Consider the following 8,037-nt stretch of genomic DNA (forward strand, 5'->3'; position numbering starts at 1 on the left):
TCTCCATCTTTCACCTTTTGGTGAGAAATATGCTGCAGGCTGCATGATAAGTTCCCTTGTTATGTGGTTTCTTGTTGAGTTCTGTCAGAAAAGGACACCAAAGAGATGAACTTAGAATACACAAGAGTAGAGCGAGGTGTTCTACTCCTCCCTGTGAGACTCTGTTGGACTGTGGGTTGGTTTCTTCATGCTTTTGGTGGGAGTGATTCAGTTAGGTAGACTTCTCCTACACGGTTTTCATAGTGACTCTCTCTTCTTTCACCTCCTACCTCTCCAGGTTACGGAAGAAAAGGGGCTTCACAAAATTTGTTAGTTTCCCTCAACCTTGCCCTTACCTTTTTAAATACCTTATTAAAAATTTTTACTCTGATTGATCTTTTTCATCCTTGAATCTTAAATAATGGGTTTTTAATTATAGGAGACTAAAATATACCTTAGCTCATAGCACAGGCACTATATACACACATACCAGATTAATTACATATTAAAATATAATGTGTACAGTGCTAAAACTTTTAAAGAAAATATTTGTATACCTTTGTGAAGAGAAATGGAAAACAATAAATACAAAATAAACAAAAACCTGAAAAATTAAATAATATTATAGTTAAAATTTTTATGTGTAAAAATTTATCAAAAAGGGTTAAAAGAGACACGAATTGTATTACCAGTCATTTTGGGGATTTTTGGTATTTAGTTTGACTTGGTTTCTCCTTTGGTTGGTTTTTCTTTTATTGTAGTTCTTCCCTTTGTAGATTTTCATTGTTGTTCTTCATTTCCTTCTCGTGGAATATTTTGCCAAGAATGTTCTGTACTGCAGGCTTTCTTGCTGTAAATTCTTTTAGCTTTTGTTTATCATGGAAGGTTTTTATTTCATTGTCAAATTTTAAGCTTAATTTTGCTGGATGTAAGATTGTAGGTTGGCCTCCATTATCTTTTAGAGCTTGGTATAGGTGGTTCCAGGGTCTCCTGTTTGAAAGGCTGGGCTAAAAAATCTGCTGAGATTTGAATTTTTCTTCCCTTCTAGGTAATCTGATTTTTCTCTCTTGAGGCCTTTAAAATTCTATCCTCATTCTGTATGCCAGGCATTTTCATTATAATGAGTCTTGATGTAGATCTGTTGTAATTTTGTACATTTGGTGTCCATTAGGCCTCTTGAAATTGATTTTTCAGTTCATTATTCATGCTTGGGAAATTTTCTGCTATTATTTCATTGAAGAGATTGTGCATTCCTTTGATTTGAATCTCTGAAACTTCCTCTATCCCAATAAATCTTAAATTTGGTCTTTTGATGGCATCCCATAATCCTTGGATATTCTCTTCATAGTTTCTTACCATCTTCACTGTGAGGTCAACTTTATTTTCAAGATTGTATCTTTTGTCTTCATTGTCTGAGGTCCTGACTTCCAAGTGATCTAATCTGTTGGTGATGCTGTCTACTGAGTTTTTTAATTGGCTAATTGTTTCTTTCATTTCAAGTATTTCTGTTTGTTTGTTTTTCAGTATCTCTCTTTCTTGAAGTAATCTGCAAGCTGTATTTCTTCTCTTATCTTTTTGTTGGAGTGATCAATTTTTGCCTTATCTGCTCACTTAGGTCACTATTTTTAAATCATTTTATTTATGTATATTCTGAACTCCTTCTCTGACATTTCACCTACTGCGATATCTATGGGTTCTATTGTTGTGGTATCTTGGTTTGTTTGAGGTACTTTCCTCCCTTGTTTTTTCATGATTTCTATGAGTCTTCCTCTCTTGCAGTGTAGATCCAAGGTATTATAGCCTCTGCCCTATTGTCTTATAGTGTCCCTATAGGTTACCAATACTTCACTTTTTTAAAAAAACATTTAGTTGTAGTTGGACACAATACCTTTATTTTATTTATTTATTTTTATGTGGTGCTGAGGATTGAACCCAGCACCTTGCACACGCTAAGCGAGTGCCCTATCACTAAGCCACAACCCCAGCCCCCCAATACCTCACTTTTAAGGGAGAGATCAATATTACAGCACTCGATATATCTTCTGCCTTATAGTTAATAGGTTTGTGTAATGGTTTTCAGTTTCTAATGTTAGAAGGAGGCCCAGGGGTTGGCTGAGATGTTCATGATGTAGGATGTGAGAATATGGAGGTATTAGATTATATGACAAGTGAGAGGGTGATCATAAGAAGTTGGCTATTAGTAGGAGAAACAAGAGATAGGCAAACCCATGCAAGACTCCCTGTTACCTCAGCAACAGGATAACTGTTAGCACCCTAGTAGAGAAACCTCTGGTGCAGCCAGACCCACAATGACCTTGGTGACATCATACCAGGTCCTTATTGTTGTCCCTTGATAGAAGCAGCAATATCCCAGTTTCGTGGTGGTGGCAGCCTCAAGCCTTTATGAACCTGATGCTGGGCCGTGGAGCCAGCTCGAGGTAGCTCACCACGTATATCTGGGCACGGGGAGGGCCTCTCCTCTGGATCTCCGGGCCTCCAGTGTGGTGGGTAGGCCTCTCCTCTGGAACACCAAGAGGTGATTTTTTAAATGTAATTATGAGCACTGACATTTAGGTCATCCATATTTACCATGGTTATATCTCCTTGTTGGATCTTCCCCTTTACCAGGGTGTCATGACCCTCTTTTTCTCTTCTGATTAATTTTTGCTTTAAATCTGCTTTGTCAGATATGAGAATTGCTACTCCTGCTTGTTGCTGGACTCTACTGGCCTGGAATATTTTTTCCATCCTTTTACCCTCATCCTGGGTGTCTTTTCCTTTGTGGTGAGTTTTTTTAAACAGCATGTAATTGGATCTTGTTTTTTGATCCATTATGTTAATCTGTGATAATCCATGTGTTTTAAGGAAGAATTGAGAACATTTACATTCAGTGTTATTATGAATATGATGTGGTGTCCTTACATTTGGATTTGTTTGCTATATTTAGTTGTCTTGATTTTCATTTAGTTGGTTACTGTTCTAGTGATCTTATTCTATTTGGAGACTTTAGGGATTATTTTTACGTTAATCTGTGTACCGTATATTTTTTAGTATTCTTTGTAGTACTGGCTTGGCAGTTATGAATTCTTTCCATTTATCCTTATCATGGAAAGTTTTTATTTCTCCATCAATTTTGAAGAGAGCTTGCTGCATATAGCAATCTTGGCTGGTGATTGTTTTCTTTTAGAGCTTTAAATATCTTATTCCAGGCCCTCCTTGATTTTATGGTCTAAGTTGCAAAGTCAGAGATGAGTCTTATTGGTTTACTTCTAAATGTGGCATGATGTTTTTCATTGCAGTTTTTAATATTCTTTCCTTATTTTGTATGTTAGGCATTTTGATTTTGATGTGTCTTGGAGAGTTTATCTTCTAATTTTGTCTATTTAGGGTTATGTATGGCCCCTGTATGTTGATATCTGTTCTCATTTCTGATATGGGGAAAGTTTTCTGTTACTATCTCATTGAAAATGTTCTTGATGCCTTTAGCCTGTATCTCCATGTTCTATTCTATCCCAGTGATTCTCGCGATTGTTCTCTTGATGCTGTTCTTGAGTTCTTATATAATCTGATCATACTCTTTTTCTTCCCTTTAATGTATACTGAGTATTTAAGTGCATATGCTCTGTCTTGAAGACCTGAAGTTTTTTCTTTGAAATCTAATCTGTTGGTGATGGTTTAATTTAATGTATTATATCTTTCATTTCTAGGAGTTTTGATTGGTTTCTTTTCAGTATCTCTATTTATTGAAATGTTCTTTCATCTCCTTTATTTTCTGTCTTCATTAATTACTTAGATGATCTTTTAGTTCATTAAGCATTTCAATAATCAGTTTTTAAAATTACCTTTCTCTGGAATTTCATCCACCTCCAATATCTGTAGGATCCTTTGTTGGGGGATTGTGAATTTGGGGGAAAGATTTGTTTTCCTGTTTCCATGTTTTCAGAGGTCTCAGACTTGTGCAATCATTAAAATGGAGTCTCTTCATCTTTTATATGCTTTTACTTTTGTGTGTGTTTCTCTCTTTTGTTCTGGGACTTCCCTCTGTGTATGATATATGAGTAGATGTCCAGGGATGTAACATAAGTACCCGCTCTGGCTGTTCCTCATTGGAGCCTGTTGTTGGTGTCAACCAGGTAGTTTTGGAGCAATCACCTTCAGTTGAACTTCTCTTGGTGAGCTTGAAAATATAGTTCCTTAAGCAAAGTAGGCAAGGAGTAAACCGTGACACTGCACCACGCAGAAGACAGTGACGTACAGCTCATTATTAGGTAACATAGCAGATGGCCAAACAGTGACATTGGCCCAAGAGTAGGAAAGAATATGTGGGTGAAACAAGTGGGTGAAAAAATTAGTAGGAGTAAAGAAAGTAAGAAGAGAAAACTTGTAACTGAGAAGGCACAATTGAAGAAATTGTCACTTGGTGGTTTATTCCTCCTATGAAGTCACATGCAGGTCATCTGCTGAGGGCCAGGCTAAGAGGTCACAGAATGATTAAAGACACGACTCTTGTTATGAATGCAGAAGAAACTAACTGAGATAGAGAGAAGTCCTGCCTGGCAGAGCAGATGACTAGGCTGGCACTAGAAATCAGGGATGTACAGGAAAAGTGTGGATGACCTTTCTGTTGGCAAAAGAATATCGACAATTGAATCCAGAATATAAATAAACCAATAAGGGGCTCCAATTGGAGAGAAAATAGAGACAACAACTGACTGAAAATCTCAGTGTGATGGTGGAAGACAGTGAAGGAGATGAGAGGGTGGAAAGCTCTTACTGGGGAGTGGTATGTCAGATCCACAGTCGAAGCACTGGAATGAGAAAACTCACAGGCCGCAGCCTTGGTCTACAGGCATAAAGCACAGAAGTAAAGGTACGAAATATGTAGGGTAAGGAATATGAGGCCAGCATGACAGGTGACTTATCCATGTGGACTTTCGTCACCAGGAATATGGCAGAGCAGAGAGGATGACTGTGAGCCAGAGTTCTCAGTGATAGATGGCCAATGAGGCTGGGTAGGGATGGATGATGATAGACAGGGTTGGATGGTAGATAATGATAGATGGGGTGGTGACAGGTAGTGATAGTGGGGTGGATGGTGGATAATGATAGACAGGGTTGGATGGTAGATAATGATAGATGGGGTGGTGACAGGTAGTGATAGTGGGGTGGATGGTGGATAATGATAGACAGGGTTGGATGGTAGATAATGATAGATGGGGTGGTGACAGGTAGTGGTAGTGGGGTGGATGGTGGATAATGATAGACAGGGTTGGATAGCAGATAATGACAGATGGGGTGATGATAGGTAGTGATAGTCGGGGTGGATGGCAGATAATGCTGGACAGAGGTGGATGATGATAATGAGAGATAACAGTGGTATGTAACAATGTTATCTGATGGTATCCAATGGTCAATAACAGTGTGAGATAGGCTGGCAGGTGATACAGCCAAATGGAAGTGGTCTCAAAGAAAAAGGGTTTGTTTTTTTTTAATAGGAAGAAACATAATTGTTTGGGTATGATAGTGGAAAGCTATAATAATTCAAAGCCCTATTTTCTACATGGTATTAGGAAGAAGACAAGCAGCTTCCTGTCATATTGCTTGAACGGATTCCACTATTGTTGGGTAGACTTTATATTTAGAGTCTAGGAAATTTATTATGTCTAGATCTTGGACTATATGATACTGAATGGAAAGGAATAAGGAGCCGTTTGCAAGCCATGCTAAGGGTTAGGGTTTGTACTTTTCCTTGGAGAAATGAGATAGAAGTCAGAACCAAGAAGGAGTCACAAACCTTTCAGGAAAGATCATCTAATAGGACACATGGGAATCCTCTCAATGGCTCTCTGTCATTACTGAGAGTCAGGAAGCCATGCTATCTCTACATGACAGATACCCTGTGGTGTGTTGCTGTGCTGTTGGAGTCTTTTTGAAAGAAAACCAGTCAATCATTTATGACATCTAAAATTTAATTAAAAAGACCTTAATATTGCTCAAATTTAGAAACTAGTTATCAAAGAGAAAGAAGTAAACTTTGTTGGCCAACTTCAGAATGCCCCACCTTCCCGTTCACCACATGGGGTCTGGCAGAAGATAACTTGAGACTTTCCTGCTACTCTTTCTCTCTGTCCCTCCAATCCTTCTCTTAGACACCTCCATTTTTCTTTGATATGTAAAAGCTAAAAACTTGGGATCAAAAAACAGGATTCAATCAGGCACAGTGGGACTGGACTGTCATAAAAAATAAATAAAAGGGCTTAGGGTCTGGCTCAATAGGAGAGTACCCTTGGGTTCAATCCTCACTACCAAACAAAACAACATGATTCATAAATCCATAAATCCTGAGGTGATTAAAAATGCCTAAATACCATTTCCCATTTATGATATGTGAAAAATAATACTAGAAAAAATGTTCCCTTCTGCCATACCATGGAGCAAAATAAAGGATCTATGGCTCCCCTAGGAAGCCATTCCTTTGAGATGAGCTTTTGACGTCCTTTTGTCCTCTCTATTGATGTTTCTGGACTTTGGAACAATGATATTTCTCTGGGTAAGATGAATCAACTGTTTTTGTCTTTTATGAGCCACACTGAGAACTTTACCCCTGCAAACGGAGGGCTGTTCCTTCACCTGCTCTTGGCAACTCAAGTCAGGCTTACTAGAAGAATCGGTGACCATGCTCGCACCCTGCATCCACTGAAGCATGGGTACTCAGGGGCTGGGATGGCAGGAAATTTAACATGTCTAGGTTTTAAAGTGCATGATAGGGAATGGAGAGAAGTGGCACACAAGGAGCCGTTTGCAAGCCATGCTGAGGAATGGGTTTGAACTTTCCTTGGAGAAATGAAATGGGAATAAGCAAGTTTGTGCTGATGTGCACTTCTTTCAGACCACTCAGTGGGTGATATGGACTGCAACAGGAGAGAGGAGAGAGGTGCTGCAGCCACCTGCACATACCACATCTACCCTCTGCAGGACTCAACTGTCGTGTCATCAGGGCAGAGAATGAAGGGCTAAGGCCCTATGCAGCTGATTGGCTTAATAGCATCATCAGCAGGGAAGTTCTTTAGGGAGACGTTCATACTGACCCATCGGTTCTGTATGACCTTTTCTAGATGGAATAAGGTTAAAGAACCAGGGAGTTACGGAGTTGGGGGACCAGAGAAGGAAAGTGTAATGTTAAAAATGTGATCTGGGCATTAAATGTTTTAATGGTGATGCCACTCTACAGACATAACAGGGTTTCCAAACTGACCTTAAACCGGGTCATGGCCACTGAGGCCTGGGAGACCTAAGTTCAGTATGCCCATTCCATCAGCCAGCTCGTGTAAGTCCAAGTGCTGTGGGTTTTCAAGGGCTCCTATTCTCCTTTTGAGGAGCTTAAAGTGGCCACAGAGGAAAGACGAGGTCCTGTCTGGAAGGAGCTCTTAGATGGACAGTGTCAAGAAAGGCGTCTGCTTTCTCCTCCCCACTCCCTGCTTGAGCTAGGCCCTTTGGTCTCAATGGCTATGAGCTCGAAGAGGGAAGATGTGTTCCCAGAGGGTGTGCTGGCACAATGCTGTCCTTAACAGGCAGATCCAAGGGAACCCCAGTCCCAAGTTGTCACTAGTGTGAGTCACAAAACACCTAAATAACTTTAAGGTCACTTCCTAATAAACACCAGACATTTTCTTCACAAAATAGTGAAGTGGTTTGAGACCTGGGATGCTTAAGATATTGGTATTGCTATTGGATTTCCTTTCTCAGAGACTGAGAAAAACTGTCTTATTGAGCACCTGATGTCTACCAGTTGCTTGGGTGGGTATATTATACAATTTGCTCATAAAACCCTACCTATCCGGCACTATTATAATTTTCATTTTATGTGTAAGGCAAGTAAAGCTGGTGAGGCTGCAGTCTGAGCAAGGTCATGCACAGTAATGGGCATTACGATTTACAGTATTGAAACTCAAGTCATTTTGTTTGTAAAACATGTTTGTTTTTACCCAAACATATTTCTATTTCAAAAACCAGATACGCCTATTTTTCTGACCTAGGGGAGAAGTATCCATCATCCCT

Source organism: Spermophilus citellus, assembly GCF_964194105.1.
Source record: "Spermophilus citellus genome assembly, chromosome: 8".
NCBI lineage: Eukaryota > Metazoa > Chordata > Mammalia > Rodentia > Sciuridae > Spermophilus > Spermophilus citellus.